The sequence below is a fragment of the Bombus vancouverensis genome, chromosome 17, assembly GCF_051014615.1.
Source record: "Bombus vancouverensis nearcticus chromosome 17, iyBomVanc1_principal, whole genome shotgun sequence".
Lineage (NCBI taxonomy): Eukaryota > Metazoa > Arthropoda > Insecta > Hymenoptera > Apidae > Bombus > Bombus vancouverensis.
Genome location: NC_134927.1, coordinates 8,470,811 through 8,490,157, shown reverse-complemented (window position 1 = coordinate 8,490,157; position 19,347 = coordinate 8,470,811).

Below are 19,347 nucleotides of genomic sequence, written 5' to 3'. Positions count from 1 at the left end.
TATCGGGATCTTGGTTGAACGCATATGTAAGGGGTTTATGATCGGTGTAAATTGTAAAATTTCTCCCTTCAATGGCGTGTCGAAATCGCTTTACCGCAGTGTACATAGCGAGTAATTCGCGGTCGTACGCGCTGTACTTTCGCTGCGCGGAGTTCAACGGTTTGGTAAGGAAACCTAACGGCTGCCAAGAGTCGTTGACGCGTTGTTGGAGGACCGCTCCTATTGCATAGTCGGATGCGTCTACCACGAGGCTAACAGGTGCGCCAGGTATCGGATGCGCTAACATTGTGGCGTTAGCGAGGGCGCGTTTCGACTCGCGGAAGCTGGCTTCGGATTGCTCTGTCCATTTGATGGGCGCGTTGCCCTTTTTTCCTCCTTTTAATAGGTCGTTTAGGGGTTGAAAAATTTTTGCGGCCCCCGGTATGAAACGTCGATAGAAATTAATCATACCTAGGTACCTGCGTAGTGCTTTAACGGTCCCGGGGAGCGGTACTTCTACAATAGCGTCAACGCGTTCGGCTAGCGGCTTTATCCCGTCGGCGTTTACGGTGTGTCCCAAGAATGTGATTTCGTTCACACCGAATTCGCACTTAACTGGGTTGATGACTACGCCATACTCGTTTAAGCGTTCAAACAAAATCCGAAGGTGTTCGCGATGTTGTTCTTCGTTTTCGGATGCGATTAGGAAATCGTCTATGTAAGCGAACACGAAGTCTAGACCACGGGTAATTTCGTCAACGAATCTTTGACACGTTTGCGCGGCGTTTCGAAGCCCAAACATCATGTTGGTTGCTTCGAAAAGTCCGAAAGGTGTCGTGATCGCGGTTTTCTTAACGTCTTCTGGCGCGATCGGGATTTGGTGGTAAGCGCGGACAAGGTCGATTTTTGAGTAGACACGCTTACCGTACAGATGTTGCGCGAAATCTTCGATGTGTGGTGGGGAGTACCTGTCGGGTATGGTGCGAGCGTTCAACGCACGATAGTCGCCGCATGGTCGTAGACTTCCGTCCTTCTTTGGGACGACATGCAGGGGTGATGCCCATGGACTCTTCGATGGCCGCATCACTCCTTGCTCGATCATTGTTGCGAAATCCGCCTTGACTTGCTTGAGGCGATCCGGTGCGAGACGTCGAGGTTTACTGTAGACGGGTGGCCCGGGTGTGGTTTCAATATGGTGTACCACACTGTGTTGAATTTTCTCTCGTCCGAAGGCCGGTGGACGAGTTAGATCCGGAAACTCCGCCAAAAGTCGATGGTAGACCGATTCGCCGATTACGGTTTTGATGGATATTTCTTCCGTCGTGGCAGCATATCCCCTTGTTGATAATTGGGTTGTCGTGTCGAGGAGTCGTTTGTTTCGCGGGTCCACGAGCAACCCATAATGGCTTAAAAAATCTACGCCTATGATAGGCGTTTGAACGTCAGCAATTACGAAGTTCCACTTGAAGGCTCGTCTAAGGGACAGGTTAAGGCCAATCGCAGTGGTACCATACGTTGCGATGCGCGTCCCGTTGGCCGCGAATAGTTCGTACGCGTTTTTCTTGACGTGCCTATGGACTTTGCTGCGGGGGTATACGCTGATGTCGGCGCCAGTGTCTACGAGGAAAGAAATCTTCGTTCCCTTGTCCGTAACGAAGATGCGGCGGGATCTCAGGCCGTCGTCGTCTGCCGCGTCTACGGACGGCTGGTCTCGTTTCCCGACTTCCACGTGCATGGGCAACGACAGCTCCTCGCGCGTTCTCCGAACTTTGCATGGTAGAAGCACAGACCGTCTTGCCGCGGCAGATCTCGCGAGCGCGAACGTCGGTGGTATCGCGAACGCGAGCGTGATCGTGATCGTGGTCGACGGTGATTAATCATGCTCAACGCGTTCATCTGTGCCTGCAATTGTGCTATTTGCTCGCTCAACACGTTGATTGCGGCGGCCATTGGTTCGTATGCTCCCACGTTTTGCGCTGGTGGACCCTGCTGGTGGACACCGTCCGGTATCCCCTAATGATTCTGATGGCGGTCACTCTGTGCAGCCTTCTCAGGAGCAGAATGCTGCGACGGCTTGCCATCAAGTCGTCCGCCCATACTGGGGCCCCGTACATCACTCGTGACCGAACGACGCCCTCGTAGAGTCGGCGCACCGCGTCTCCGGCCCCGCCGATGTTCGTTAGTAGGCCGCACAGGGCATTGGCAGCCGCTGACACCTTCGGGATCAGTGAGTCGAAGTGCGGCTCGAAAGTCCACTGGCTGTCGATGGTGAGTCCCAGATACTTCATCTGTGATCCCACCCGGACAGTTTTACCTGCCATGTTTATGCATAGGCCGGGCGGTGGTGTCCCTCGCCTCTTCCTGTCAAAGAACCAGGTGGCCTCCGACTTCGCAGGGGAGACTCTCAGGCCCAGTTCGTTCACGGCACGGATCGCACAGGCCGTTGCGATACCGCCAATGCGCAGCGTCTCGTGCCAGCCACGACCCTCGACCAGGATTAGGGTGTCGTCCGCATAGCATACTATGGCCGCGCCTGGGGGTAGCGGGCATCGTAGTACCTCGTCGTACGCAACGTTCCATAGTATGGGGCCCAGCACCGAGCTCTGCGGGACGCCACGCTCGACGGATCGCTTTTCCTCTCCTTCCTTACTGGCGTAACACACCCACCTGTCGTCGAGGTAGGCTCGGATCAATCGGACGAGGTAGCTGGCAACCTCGAAGTGCTCCAGGGCCGTCACTATCCTGTCCCATGGCATGGTGTTGAACGCGTTGACGATGTCCAGGGAAACCGCCAGCGCCACGCCTTTCCGGGAGACCATGTCGTCCGCAATCGCTCGTACGCGTCTGACCGCGTCAATCGTCGAGCGCCCCTTCCGGAAGCCGTACTGGCTTTCGTGCAAACCTGGCACTTGGCCCGCTATGTGTCGTTCCAAGCGGGCGGCGACTACCCTCTCGAGTAGTTTGCCGACCTCGTCCAGTAGGCATATCAGCCGGTACGCTGACGGCGAGGTCGTCGGTCGGCCCTCTTTATGGAGCAGGACCAGCCTCGTCGTCCGCCGGGGGTAGACTCCCTCCCTCAGGCATCTTGTGAAGAGGTGCCGGAGTCAAGATGCGAATAATCTGTGGAACAATTTGTTGAAACCAGTTGGTTTCCAAACCAGTTGGAAACCAATTGTTCAAACAAGAGTAGGGATTTCACTTCGCTATTTAAAAAATTTCTGTGTCCGACTTCGGAAATACCGTTCTCGATGACGTAAAAAAATTCACAGAACGACGAAACTTAGGGATGGTTAGAGAAATTAAAAACAGTTTCTCTAAGTGGAGGATGTATGATAATCTTCGTACTTGCCTATATAGAAACGACGAAAATTATAATCAGCAAATGTTCTAAAATAAGAACCAATGTTGGATCAATAGTAATATTTAATTTTTACTGTGGTACTTCATTATCATATTGTTCTTATAATTTATGTTCTTTGTGAATAAAGGTAATAACACAATAGGTAGTACGCTGACCAATGAAACATTTTCTCAGTCCTCGTCGGACGTACAAATTCAACATGAAATTCAGCTTTTTCGAAAATGTTGCGCTTTTCGTATCTTTTTGCTCTAGTTAGTTACTTATTTCTTCTTTTGCTTATGTTTAAAGTATATACATATATAGTGTATCATTGATATGTTCTGAACGTGAATCGTGCATGAATCCAGAAATGAAAGAAGAAAGGAGATCTCCAGTGGAGAAAAAGAATCTACTTTTCATATTTACATAATCGTCATTTCCACCACAGGGGTCGAATAATGTAACATTTTCTTTTATTATTATTCAATTTGTTTTTTACAATTTGTCCACCTAGACATTCGGTAAATTTTTCTAGCTAGTGTAACATGACCGAATGTCAGATATTACCTAGATAACGTATGTTTCTTTTATATTTTTTCTAGATGAAACCTACCAACGTATTTGTAAAATCATTCGGATTAAAATGAGACCAAACACGGCGTAATTTCAATTATATTTACTTCCTAATGTGCATTAAACAACTTTTAGGATCAGCAAATAAGCTACGAATTGTGTATCGTGCTATTTGTCACTTTAATTGGAAACATCTGACAAACAGTTGGTGAAAGTTCTATTCATTACAAATTAAAAGTAAAAAAATTTGATTTTTCGGCTGAAGAAGGTCTCAGCTTATTGCGTGGCTCCATATTTTATACGTTGTTCGACTCTCAATCCTTCTTTCTCATCCTCTTTCACTCGGATTATTCTTTTCTACGTTTGACACGTTTAACTCTTTATTGTCACTGGCTTCAGGAATAGAGTCGTTTCTACTTCTATTTTATTCTCTAATTGCGAAATTTAGGTCACGAATTTGTTGCAATTATTGCAGATTTCCGGCATATGATTTATTTACTTAATAAGTGATTAAAGAAAGGAATTGTAGACGCTGTATGTATTTATTTTAAGAAGCTGGAAGAATGTGGGCAACGTCATAGTTGGTGTTACGCCACGAGGCTTACCACAGGCTGTATTTTCTAATCGTCGCTCGCGGTCCTACAACGTCGCAGGCAAACCGTCTTATCTGGCCGCCAGATCATATAGAATGTATCGACGAGAGCATAGTTGTCGCCAAGCAGCGAGCTCTAGAAACGTCAATTTTTGACCGTTACGTTTTTCACACTAGAAGAGGCATACGTGATCATAGGCGCGAGCGGTGGCGTGACCCGAGCATAGTGGGGGTCGTCTTCCAAATGAGACAAAGGAATAATCGAAGGGCGTTCAGTTCCTTCTGACGAGTCAAACGTGACACTTCGACAAATCTGACGAGCAAACGAATTTATCTAGAGATATCGCAAAGTCGAGTCAAATTTCTGTAACATCTTCATCATATTATTGTAAAATATATTGTTCTATGTTAACCTGTTAATACAGTGTTACATTCATTAAACCACCTCTGTTATCCCGAAACAGGGGAACGACTATTTCGCGGCGTCGATTAACATAATCGTAGCGAGAATTTACGCCTCTCGCTGACGCGTTCTCCTAGCGACCGCGTCTCTCTGCGAACGGTCGTAACAGTTGGCGTTACTTGAAAGTATACGCCATTAAATGCTCGGCAATTACCCCCGCTATCTTTCCCCTTGATGCATCAAGGCATTGGATGGTCGAGTAATGCAACCTGATCCGAATTCAAATATCGGTGAGGCAATACTAATGCAACAGTGGAATTTGATTACTGTTTGAAATTCTTTAAAATTAAATTTTTACTAACGTGTTTGTGAAATTTTGCTGATTAAGATAAGACCAAATACAGCGATATGCTAGAAATCACATTTACTTACTGATGAAAGAAGGGAAAGGAAGTTGCTATCATTTGTTAAACGAACCGCCTTCTTCATCGATTTCAGAATCATATGAAAACTGTATCTGCATAAGGACCACATATATTCCACTTGTGTGCGATTATACTATTTTCATCCAGTGAAAGTAATCGAAAATAATTATTTACGGGGAATTCACGTGGTCGACACGAACACAACTGAAGGGCAAGAAGAAAAACAACGGTGCTGATAACACGAAAGCAGAATTCGTTGTAAATCCAATTCATTAAATATTATGTAATACGGTCCAAATTTTTATTCTGTGACAGTGCCGTTATTAATCTTTCCCAAGTTTCATTAGTTATTACTTTCAAGTTACTCTATCGAAAGTGTCCTATCACGCGTCGGTTCATATACAGGGTGTTCGGCTATGTTCTTTAATTATTGACAGTGAGAAATCGGTCCAAATATCCCAGTGCGCGGTCTGTGTTGCGATTCTCAACTACTAGGTGACAGTCAGTCAGGTTGCAACTGATCGGTTGATATCGCGAACCGTGAACGTTATTAACGCCCGAGATGATATATTAAAGATGACGAGTAATGTTATGTGTAATTGATTTATTTGCACTGTATAATATAACACGAAGAGTATGACGCTCGGATGAAGACTGTTTTAAGGCTCCTTGAAGAAGCTTCGCCTGGTCCTTATATGCTAACTGTTCATCCCGTGGTTTTCCTTCTTACCATGGTTTTCATGGGGTGAGAATCTATTCTTTCTAATCTTGTAATTGTGCATCCTCGTGGGCACATATCCTCCGGTGTTGCCGATTGATACCAGCACATGATAACTATAGAGTGTACCCATCGAATACTTAGTATGTTAATTAGCCTCTTGATGAGGTCCGCATCGCAAAGTTTACAACTTGAGAGGTAGGAAATTCGAACTTTTACAAAAAAAGGCAGATGTGTGTGGGGGGCGAAGGATTAGAGAACATATTAATTCTCTCTACTCAGAAATTCCATAAAGCAGTTTTCGACATGCCGGTATAGGATTCAATGAATAAGCAGGTTTAATGTATAATGTACGATTTTTCTTATAAAACGTCTCGTACGATAGTTTACGTCTGCGAATCCCATAATCTTCTTCTCTACGACTTGTACGAGGTAAGGCATTACCCATGCATCGCTCGATTTGGAATCGCTCTGCACTCTGTCGTTCAGGCTAACCTGCTTTCGTTCCTGCAAGGAGAGTTATCTCCGCACAGAGATATTTCGGCCGATGTTTAATTGACTACAACTAAAAAAGAAAGCCGAATACGTAACCTTCTTGTTCAGAACTTTCATTTTATTTTGGTTCCAAGAATCACTGCTAAATTTTGTTACACTCATAACCGAACAGTCTGTAGATCCGTTAGAAATTTGGTATTAAAAATATCGATTCACTAGGTTATTAACTTCATGAATTTTGATGTAACATCGTAATCACCTTGTATAAAAAAAAACCTGTTTGCCACATCACAGTGCATCTTCAGCGATCGTTCCGGAAAAAAGATTAGCCACTGTAGATAGTTTTTGTCTATTTGAGTCAGAGGCTAACATCTATTGAGTAATTTCAAAAGTGACCTTCAGATCTCTATTGCGATTCACAGCGAAAGCTTTTTCACTATAGTCCCTTGTAATGTGTTTTTTTAATGTAGAGAATAAAGATAATCCAAAAAAGGAAATCCATCATTAAATGCAAAAACCGTGTAATTTTGGCGAGAGGATTATGTGAAATAAGAGTTTTGGGATTTCTGTGTTCCAAAATTCAGTTCGTTCGAAACTTTCTTATTAGTTGGTCTAAGTCGCAGATAAATGCAACAGCAATGTTGCAATGCTTCGTACAATTGACATATGACGTTGTTTACTTTATCCCTAACGAGAGATTTCTCGCAATGATGGAAATGTAGCGGCACATGAGTCAGAGGACGATGCGAATCGAGAGCGACTCATGTTATTGTTTTGCCTCGGGGTATTGACACAGCTTTCACGCATGAAACGTAATGCTAAATGAACTCCGATCAAAACAATATCGCCGCTACATGCAACCGTCGGATAAAGACGAATTCGAATTTTCCGACTCTTCTCCGACCAGTATAAATAAACGGACGTAATTGCAAGAGAGTCAGATAGAAAGAAAGTTTGATTTTTGAGTTAAAGATCTCAGCTTATCGCGGGTTTTTGATTAACATTTGTCGAACGTTACGACTCTCAGTCCTTGTTTCTCCGTGTTTCCTATATCTCGGAAACTAAAGTCGAGCGATTATTTATGAGAATATGTTTTTCATGATAAGTTATACAACATGTTTAAAATTTATCGAAATCGAACGCTTAGCCTTGTTTACGCGTAACTACCTTTGATGTATGTATTATGTAACAAAATCAGAATTTAATCCCATTGCAAGAAAATTGTTGATTTAGTAGAGATTTCTTGAAAGAATATTACGAAACTTCTACATTATAAATGTTATATTACGTCTAACGTCATCTACATGATATGTGTATGAGCATGTTAATGATGTATATATGCATATAAGTCCTTTTATTACTAACATTTAGATGTTAATGAGAAAATGAAACATAAAGATGTTTGGAACAAAATAATTTATCCTATATTTGCGAATACATTTTAGTACAAGCATCCACCATTTGTAACATAATTATTATGCAGTATATAGTAAAGTGAAGTATGAAAATTATTGCCCAGTTCAACTCATGTTTTCAATTTTATTAAACTGTAGATAAAAATAGAGTATACTATGTGTAGGATATCTTATGACATTGCTGGCAAGCAAATTTAAGAGCGTCTATTTCCCGTTTAATGATTACAGGTAATTCTTCATTTTATATATTCTATTTTTTTCCTACAGTTTAACCAAAAGATTGATAAAATATTCATAGTCAGCGACAATTTTCGTTAAAACTTCTTAAATTTTATTTCTTTTCATTATTTTAGACAATTTAACGATTATTGTCTACGGTCCAAAATTATGTGAAGAAATGCAACAATACAAAGTCATAATCAAAAACTAAACACTATACATTGAATGTTAGCGCCCTAATTCCATTGATGCCGATTACGTGTAGTTAGGACCACGGCCATGTAGACAGTTCTTGACACTCATATACCGAAAGCATAGAAGAAATGGTCCGAAAGTTGTGTTGTGATGAAGAAAGACAAGAAGGGCATTCTACGTATGCGTGGTATAAATGTCACGGACAGAAACATTGATACTTTATCCGTCTCCGCCTGCCTCGTACGAAGCAGGAAGCTAATTAACACACTAAGTGTTCGATGGGTTCGCTCTAAAGTAAACAGCTGGTATTATTCGGCAACACCAGAGAAGATTGGAAGGAATTGTTTCGCACCCCACAAAAACCATGGTGAGTAGGAAAGCCCTAAGACAGAGAGCCAGTATATGAGGACCAGGCGAGGTTTCTTCAGGGAATCATAAACAAGTCCTAGAACAGTCTCCAGCATACAGTTATACTCTGTCGCATTACTCTGCATCTTTAATCTACCTCCACCTTGAGCATTAACAGCGTCCACGGTTCGCGATATCAACCGATTAGTTGCAATCTGACTGGTCGCCATCTAGTTGAAAATTCGCATCAGCCTGCACACTCGCGGTACGTGTGCGATTTTCCAACGTGTGTGATCTTTGCACAAGCATTGTCTATATGTGCCTTTGTTTATTAATCATTTATCGAGACAAAGGATTAGAAGAGACACTGATCCTCTCTATTCGAAAATATCATAAAGCGGTTTGCGATATGCTGCTGTGGATTATAATGATTAAGCATACGATGATTTTTCTTAAAAAACTTTACGCAGGATGGTCTACGTCTCCGAAAGTCATAGTTTGTAGTACAAAATAAACTTTTTTTTTTCTTTTCTTTTTTTTTATTAACGTGGAGGCAATCCGCACGGACACCAGGTCGCTTCTGGGGAAAAGCGGCGTGGTAGTGCCGGACTCCAACCGACTAAAACCTCCACGATGACCGACCCGGCTGCGATTGAAAGGGGCCCGGGAACCGGTGTTAACTTGCTTAAACTAATCAAGTTCGCGGACATTTCTTTCATATAAAAAACTTTATTCATATTTATTTTATTTCGCTTTCCAAATGCTTCAAAATAGCTTGTAACATTTCCTACTGTTGTTGCCATTATCGATCTATTATCGCCCAAATATATATTTACCGGTTCTTTAAGGTCGATAAATTTATCAAAATAATTGACATCGTTAATTATGTAATCGGTACAACCGCTATCTAATAGCCACATTATTTCGTTATCACTTATCTCGTTCATCTCGCTGCTGTGTGCTGCATGCGCCGTTGCCATCCACGTGCCTGCTCCTGAGTTGCCATACTCGCTCGTGTCAGCTGCTGATTGACGATGGAACTTTCCACGTCCCCTGCTCGTATTGCCAGTGCTTCCCCTTCCACTGCTGCGACCACGTGTTGGCCCACGCCGATTACTGTTACTGCTTCCCGCTTAAACGCCATTTTGACACTCTCTCGCAAAATGTCCTACTTTTACACATTTGAAGCATCCTTCCTCTTTTGCAGCAAAGAAAGTTAGTTTTCATTTCTCCTAGATTAGATTTATCTTTCTTCTCCGCTATTTCTATTTCATTCTTCACGTACGCTACCGTTTGATTCTCTTCTTTCACTGCATCTATTATATCCGCTATGTAGCTATACTCTTCGGGTAAAGTATTTAGCATGTAATTTAGTTTTTCCTTCTCACTCACTTGTGCGCCTGCGCCTTTTAATTCATTTATTACTTTTTCAAAATCGCTAAAGAACGATGCTGAATCACTGTATTTATCAAGACTTATCTTCTCCAATCTCCTTCTGCACACGATCTGTAGTGCCGTCAACACATTCAAGTACATTTCATCGAACTTTTTCATTATTTCATACGCTGTTTTTTCTTTCCTAATATATTCTAATTGTCTATTCGTGATGACACTGTAAATTGTGTTTATTGCTTTCAGATCCTATTTCTTCCGGTCTGGGTTGTCTGTTTCAGTCTTCACTCTAGTTGTAACAATATCACATTCTTTATACCTCAGAAACATCGTTATTCTTTTCTTCCACATACCGTAATCCTCACCATCAAATAACGGTATCATAATTTCCGATCTCACCATTCTTATTGATTTCTTATCCTTTACTCAAGCGTTCCTACGTTCTCGAAGTATTTTTTCTTTTATTTTATATCCTTTTGACGTTTCTTCCCTTACTAAAACTCACTCGAACTGACTCGCTGGAATAAAAACCACGCACTAAATAGCTCGCAAAACTACTAACCATGCTGTGCTACCATGTTAAGGTATAAAGAGGATTCGGAAATGCAAATAGTTTACTTTATTTCACACACAGCAGCTATACATATATATTACACTCTGAAGACCTTGAAAACCTTCTTGCACGCACGCTTGTTGTCAATCGACTCCTCTAGATTTTTCTAACAGCTTCCAAATATCTTTTGTCTCAACTGAGACCTGGACTCCCTCTGACGCTGACACACACATTCACACGTACAAGCAGTGTGGGCGTGTAAGGGCTCGGCTTTGCGGCCGACCGCGCCATTCCTGGAGTATGGAACTCATACTGGCTTCGCTGATAGATGTTCGTTAATTATCGTCTACTTTCAAGCGTCCATTGCCCGGGGGACGGCGCGCATAGATGGTCGGCGCGCGACTTGGGAAAACCCTGCCCTCTCCTTTCGGGTCATTGGACAAGTTGAACCTGCCCTTTCCTGCGGCAGCTCGCCTAACCGGCGCGGCGCGATGTACGCATCTCGCCATGCCGTTACCAGCGGGGGACACGAGGAGGCGGAGCTGCCAGTATGTAGCTCGGTTCCAGCAGGTTGGCTTTCCAGCCGATTATTCCCTGCACCGTCACAGTATTCATTTGTATGAGTACCGCCTGCACCGACGATCGCAGGGTTACATTCACATGTACAGTGTAAATGTATCATCTACCTAACGATTACCCCTCATAAACTTGATTTACCACAACCAAAAAAGGAGACGTGTTTAATATTTCGCGCTGTTCTTCAAGTCTCCAGTTTTATTAAAAGCAGAGTCTCCTCATTCCCGACCTTTTCCTGCTAGTAAAGTTTCCTTTTGATTCCATTATGTTTTGCAAGTATCGTGACATTGAATTTATCAAATTGATGAGTACACTACTGAAAATATTTCTCCATTTTTTAAAGGAAACCTTCTGTAAGTGATTATACTATATTTGTTACGTAGCGTAACACTCTACCTAGATCAGGCCACACACCGCGGGCAAGATGGCAACCGTATATCTTCGGATACTTACTGCGTACCCTCAATAGTCTCAAATACCCTCCATAAATCTCAGGAATTTCCTAGTCGAGGTCCTTCAAACCGAACAAACATCTGTTTTCCGACTCATTTCTAAAGACCATTGTCTACTACGGCTTGACAAGGGAAAGTTCGTTTTTCTAACGTACGATGCAACTTTCTTCCTACTAACCACTTTTTATCGAGGGCGGCTAAGACCCTTCCTAGTCCACCAACCTTCGTTTAACCAATTAACAACGAAGCCTATTTCCCTCACTCTCTTAGCCAAAATCGTCACCAACAAATCCGATGGTCCCGCGCGCTAGACACGCCCATCCTTAGCTTTCCTCCGCCACAGTATCGTCTCCGAACATCACTGATTTTCTATCCTTCGAAAAGTCAACATCCTTCGACCGGGTTTACACCCGAAGATCAGTCACTCGCTCATCTTATACATACGCACCAGCGTAACTATCTTCTTTACAAGTTGTTAGAATAAACGGTGATTTATAACTTACTATACAGTGTTACATTCAGTTTGTATTACACCGAAGTTGTTGGATTGTGAAAATATATAATAACCTGTTAGTAGTAGCGTTATCTTCAATTTAACTACCCTTATTATCCCAAAAGAAATAAGGGATCGAACGATTCGCGGCGTCGATTAGCAAATCGTAACGGGAATTTACGACTCGTGTCGTGATTTCGAGATCGTGTCTCCCGCGAACGTGCGAAAACATATGGGAAGTAATATTATTATAATATACATGGAATCATCGAAATTAACAACTGATTAACAGAACATAAAATCATATAAAATCATTTCGATCTGTTATCAATACATATCGAAAGCAATGGTATCCTTTATCGATATTGATCCTTTCCTAATCGATACCGAACTAGTACTGTATAAAAAGGATATCGCGCGGAAGTTTCGACATCCTTTTTATACTTCCCGCAAATTTCGATACTCGTTTCATATCCTAATAGCAATAATACTGTATATCCATTCACTCAATATCTAAAGAAGAGCGAAAGACATTTTGATTTTAATCTAAAATAAATATTTCATTCTATTTGATAGAAAATAAGGGTCAATTTAGGGATATGCGTGTGAATGAAGAGATATGAATGGTAAGCACAGTTTTTACGGCCTGGAGGCTAAAATAAACTATTTGTTACGACGCGTCAGCGAGAGGCGTAAATTCTCGCTACGATTATGTTAATCGACGCCGCGAAATAGTCGTTCCCCTGTTTCGGTTAAGATAACAGAGGTGGTTTAATGAATGTAACACTGTATTAACAGGTTAACATAGAATAATATATTTTACAATAATATGATGAATATGTTACAGAAATTTGACTCGACCTTGCGATATCTCTAGATAAATTCGTTTGCTCGTCAGATTTGTCGAAGCGTCACGTTAGACTCGTCAGAAGGAACTGCTCGCCCTTCGATTATTCCTTTGTCTCATTTGGAAGACGACCCCCACTATGCTCGGGTCACGCCACCGCTCGCGCCTATGATCACGTATGCCTCTTCTTGTGTGAAAAACCTAACGGTCAAAAATCGACGTTTCTAGAGCTCGCTGCTTGGCGACAACTATGCTCTCGTCGATATATTGTATATGATCCGGCGGGCAGATAAGGCGGTCTGCCTGCGACGTTGTAGGACCGCGAGCGACGGTTAGAAAATACAGCCTGTGGTAAGCCTCGTGGCGTAACACTATTCATATAAATATTTCTCTTATATACGGAAAAAATGTTCTTTTTCTACTGTTAAACAAATATTTCTTTTATAATTAAATCTATATATCTTGTACATTTGAAAAAACTATTTGTATGTATATTTAAATAGAAAAAGATTGAATCTATTTTTACCATTGGGGTCACGAGCTGATAAGTGTAGAAATAACATGTGTTAATAAGGGAGGAAAGACAAAATTGTAGTTTTCATGATTTAATGAAGATGAAATAGTACTAAAAGGGTAAGAGGAAGAAGTGATTAACCCGAAAAAGTAAAGATACAGAAAGAAAGTGAAAGAAAAGGCAGTCTGTAAGCAAGTTGAAACTGTTCAGAGAAATAAGAGATTAGAGCGATAAACGATTAACGTGAAACGATAAACACAAACGGCAGATCGGTACGATAATACGAGAAAAGTAATACGATAAGGAAATGTAAAACGGTGCCACCTACCGGGTGAAAAGAGAACATACTCAGATGATAACGACGGTAAGTCAGGCAGACAAATAGATAGACACAAAAATGGGCAAGATAAGAAAAGATAAAGTACCTTTATATTTGATTAGCAGTTGTATTTTTCGAGTACTTTAGTAGTATTAGAGAAGGAATGAGAGCGTTCAAGCTTATGGTTGTTCCCGGACTAGTACTGCACAATGCGGCTAGGTACTGAAGATGACACATGCTACCATATACAATATTCTATAAAATTATGGATCCACCCTGTTTGGTTACGCGCTAGCATAGACAAGAACCTATAGTGTTCCACGCTACAAGAACCTATTTAATTGTATGGTTCTACGGAAAAGTTCACATCTATTTGCCTATCCGAGACAGACGAGTGTGAGAATAACAATATCGCGCAATAATTCCAGTGGCACGAATATTTTTTCGTCGTCCCATGGAATCACATAAATATTTCTCTTTCTTAGTACGTACTATGAAAATTATTGAAACGAATTCAATGACCTTGCACGTGAAGATATGTACTGCTGGTACAGTGCAGTATCGATGCTACTGGATGTTACCAGAAATTTCTTAGCGCGAGAAAATTGAATGTTTTAATATCGTTTAAGGATGCAATGGTAAAGGTGTAAATTACTCATTTATTAATACTCCGTTATCGATTATGAAGATTTCATCATCATGTGTAATAAATTTATTTTTAATGCTTTAAAATACCTTTAAACACCATACCCTACAATACTATAAGTTCATTCATTATTCATTTCCATTTATTTGGCACTTGTGATGTTCTTTGAAATTTTTCTCGGTGTATATTGTACATGAATCATCCGATATCAATGGCATCCAATATCGTATGCGTCGATTACTTTGTGCATAATGCCATCTAAAGGAAAACGTACGATACTAATTGTCGAAATGAAACGAGAGATGCTCTGAAAACTATAAAATAGGAAAGTGATGCAGAAGGTGGAAAAATATTTTTCTAACATTGAAGATACTTTTGCTCTGAAGCATTGATGATACTAAAAAAAGACATTTATAGGTGGTTTTAGTCACAAATAAAATGTAATTCAACGCAGTGTAATATATTGAACAACATCGCGCCATTTAGCGGGAGAAGTGCTATAGGACTCATAAGTAATTAACACACTGTTACGTTTATGGCAATATCTTACCCTTCGCTGTTTTAATCTTGGAATTAATATTATTCATTTTACAATATCTACTAGGAAAGATGGATATTAATCCAGATACTGAAAATCACGTTATATCTATCATATAATATGGATATTAAATGAAAGAAATTTTTCAAAGAATATGATATCCATAGTTTCAAAATCATTGCTTCCAAATAAAGCGATGTACTTTTATCACTATTGTAAATAAAGTCATGTTTAATATGTTTCCTTTTGGGCGACTCTTTTAAAAGGCAATTTATATGGAAAGTAATTCGTGTATCGATCAAGTTTGTCCGCGACATAACTCAGTTTATAAGAAACTGAATTTTCGGGTACAGTTTCCTAGTTTCTAGACGAAATAATATTAGTAACGTAATAGGAATTTTCGTCATTTTTGCGTTACTGAAAATAGATTTGATTCCATGTTTGTGTAAGTGACCCCGCCGAGCAGGCGGTCCGTGACGTTCGGGGGGAAGTTAGACGAGTGGTGTGACCAGACCAGACTACTGAGACCAGATCCGGGGCCACCGAGCCGCTAGATCGGTCCTGCCAAACTGTGAGGCTTGGAGAGATAGCGGAGGGCTTCCACTGTCCTTCCGGATGACGCAGGTGCTCGCAGGACATGGAGTATTCGGGGAATACCTGTGTTACGTTTTTGTTTGGTTCGTTTTGGTTGTGTTGCCGTCAATTTTTGAACTTAGATTAAATTGTAGCGTTGTCTGATGTTTAATGCGATTGGCAATTAAACTCCACGTTTTAGCTAACCTGCTACGCGCAGGAGTACTGGCACGGGAGAGGATCAAAGTTGGTGAAAATAAATGTTCGGTTAATCCTATTATATTATTAGACAAATATTCTTCACAACAAATGTTTATTCGTATTCTAATTGGATATTGATAGAATTGTCGTTGAGATTTCGAATACTCGAAGTTGCAATCGTTCGCAATGTTTTTTTACTCTTATTAATTACCAGATTTTAATTTGATTGATTTTCAATAATTTCCAAATTGACAAATATAAACACGTTGATTAACAAAACTGACAAGAACTGGGAAGTAAGGATCAAAGAACTAAAAGCTAAAGAACTATAGAGCTAAAGAACTTAAGAACTGAGAGCAAAAACTAAGAGCTAAAGGAACTAAGAGCTGAAAAGCTAAGGAACTAAAGAATTGAAAGGCAAAGGAACTGAGAAATTAAGAGCTAAAGGAATTGAGAACTAATCGCTATGAACAAAGAAATTACTCGCCAAGAATTGGGGAACTGATCGCCAAGAACCAAGGAATTAATCACCAAGAACTGAATTATTTTTCTCTCTTCTATGTCGCTATGCTTATCTATATTTAGGTCTACCGTGGAGGGGTCGTCATGCGACGGGTTATTCCGTGGGGGTTGTGAGGCTCGAATTTGGTTTCTATACAAATTGTTAAAGTTTATTTGAATCTCAAATTGAGACGCTCACTCGCGCTATTGGTAGTTTTAGTCTACGTTACGGCGCGTGCGCAGCGCGGGACGTGACACCTGAATAAAATCGGAAGAGAGGTAACGTGCACCTGTTAGCACTGCGGTGTGGGCGAGGACACGGCCCAGCACACGTTGGAATTTTGTCCGGCGTGGGAGGTCCCACGTCGTATTCTACGGCTGATGATTGGCGGAAGTTTAGACCCCTCGTCAGTTGTGAAAGTGACACTGAGGGGGCGGCAGGAGCTCGTCACAGTACGCTCATATTGCGAAAGCGTAATGCTCGTAAAGGAACGAACAGAGCGGGAGAGGGTGAGAACATCCCACCCTTGCAGCGTTCCGCGCCGAAGGACGACCCTACGCCGTCCTAGATGGTCATAGAAGCCGACACGCCGAGGAGGATCTGGACCTCCTCAGACCTGCACGACTGCCCAGGAGATAGCGTAGAGAGATGTGGTCCCTCCCAATGCCCGAACTAACCAAGGAACGACTCCCTCAGTCAGGAGAAGACACAGAAGTGCGCCGGCAGTAATTCGAAATGGGTCCCTGCCATTCCAGCTGAGCGTCGGGCGGTCCACCGTGGAGTTTTAGTTGGTATAGTTCGATATTACCCGCCGCTTCCAAGCGGGGGGGGGGGGGGTGTGGCTATGAGGATTTCTCCACGTATAAAAAAAATGTTTGAGTAAGTGAAATCACAAAATGAACTTCATCCAGATCGTAATGACTGAATCGTATGACCTAATGAAACATATTTTCTCGGAGCAAATAATCAAGATGAGGGAACACGCCCACAATCAGCGCGAAATGAAAGCGAACTTTAAATACAGGTTCCATCAGACGTTCTATTTCCTTGCAACATTACAGGTAGTTAAAACTTTATTTATTATTGTTTAAAAATTTGTATTTGTTATTATGAAAAAACGAAATCATCCTTAGATATTACTTTTTCGTATTTAGTTTTCCAAAATCACTGCTTAATTTAAATTGCAGTTAGCCGTGTTTTGCCTCGGAAATTTAAATTAATTAAACGCACAGTAATTTTAATATACTTTTAAGTTTATTTCTAATCTCTTTATAGTATTGTCATTTTTCGTGATTGATATTTATTTAATCGATACTGTTACGCTCCGAGGTTTACCATAGACCGTATTCGTAACCGTCGCTCGTGGTACTACAGTGTCGCAGACAGATCGTCTTATATGACCGACGAAAAACATACAATGTAGCGACAAGCGCATATTTGTCATCAAGCAGCGAGTTCTAGAAACGTCGATTCTCCTTCGGTCCGTTATTTCATCTCCACAAAGAAGGGGCATACGTGATCATAGGCGCGAACGGTGGCGTGACCCGAGCGTAGTGGGGCTCGTCTCGGAATAAGAAAAGACAAAGAAAAATATCGAAGGGCAATCAGTATCATTTGAGGATCGAAACGTTATGTATCGAGAGGTTCAGACGAATAAAATTGAAGTCGTTTAGTCTAACGAATATATCCAGAAATATAATAAAGTTGGGTCGAATTGCTAACAAACTAATTGTATAATCGTTAAATAATTTGTGACGTGCTCATTATAATATTAAATATTGATAAATATACAAGTTTATATTAACCCTGTTAATTCAGTGTTAAATTCATTTGAACCACCGCTGCTATCTTAATCGAAACAGGGGAACAACTAATTCGCGGCGTCGATTATCCGAATCGTAACGAGAATTCGCGCCTCTCTGTAACGCGCTTTCCTCGCGATCGCGTTCCCCGCGGACGGTCGTAACAGATACAACAATTATTCAAACATGGCAGATCTATTTTTTCTCCAATTAATATTTTATCGCCATATTTTTAAGTCATTATATTTAAATAAATAGATTCATTACCGTAGCTTGGTACAATTGTTAGGATTTGTTGTAATCGCTCGATATAATTCCAGAAACTGAGTATCCTAAATCTTTTATTCTAACCCCTTTAGGTGGTAGGTCTCCCAAAGTTCCCGAGCCGGTTCATCGTTTCAGACCAGGTGACAAAGATGTTATTGCCGCGATGGGCTCTCTTATTTACTCTTATTCTATCGTCTTCTTTTTCTCTCTTCGATCTTTTCTTGCGCAAGCCTGGACTTCATTATTTTATTACATAAAGCCTGGAACTTAGTCCAGTTGTTCTCTTTCTTCACCAGTAGCCTGATCAAATTGTCAATTGTTATTGATGTGCCGAAGGTGATTCTCCCATTCGGTCCTTTCCCTTATCCGCCTGGGGCAGTGGAACAGCGCATGTTCGGCATCGTCACTATCACCATTGCAGTCCTTCCTGATCATCCTTCGGTACATTTAGTGTCTGCCGCCGTAGCAGCTCTAGTTACAGGTCCATACCTTGGCGAAGTGACCATACCGGACCTGGGCACCCCTAGTTACATCTCCTCTTTCCCATTGGGGGGGTACACTTTTTTAAGTTCGGAGACACATGTCGTTTCCAGAATAGTCTGTAAACATTCCCCACGCGCTTCCTCGTCGCCCGTATTATCAATAAATAACTTCTTATAATTGTCATTAAAAGTTAAAACAAATTTGTCCATATCGGCGTTCCTCGACCTTTTAATCATAAAATTATGCAAGACGTATCTGTGGTCCGATGCCTACCAGACCTTCGGCAACTTCCCACCTGCATATTTCTTAGCCAATCCTTCGTTGGTACTAATAATGTCGAGGAAACTTTTCCTTCCGTTTTTACAAAATGTATGATCTTCGTTCATCTTGATCGGGACGATCACATTGTTCGCGAACATGTTCAGGAGACTGGTTCCCCTACCATTTCATTTCATTTACATTTACATGGCCTCCCTATGCGGTTGCC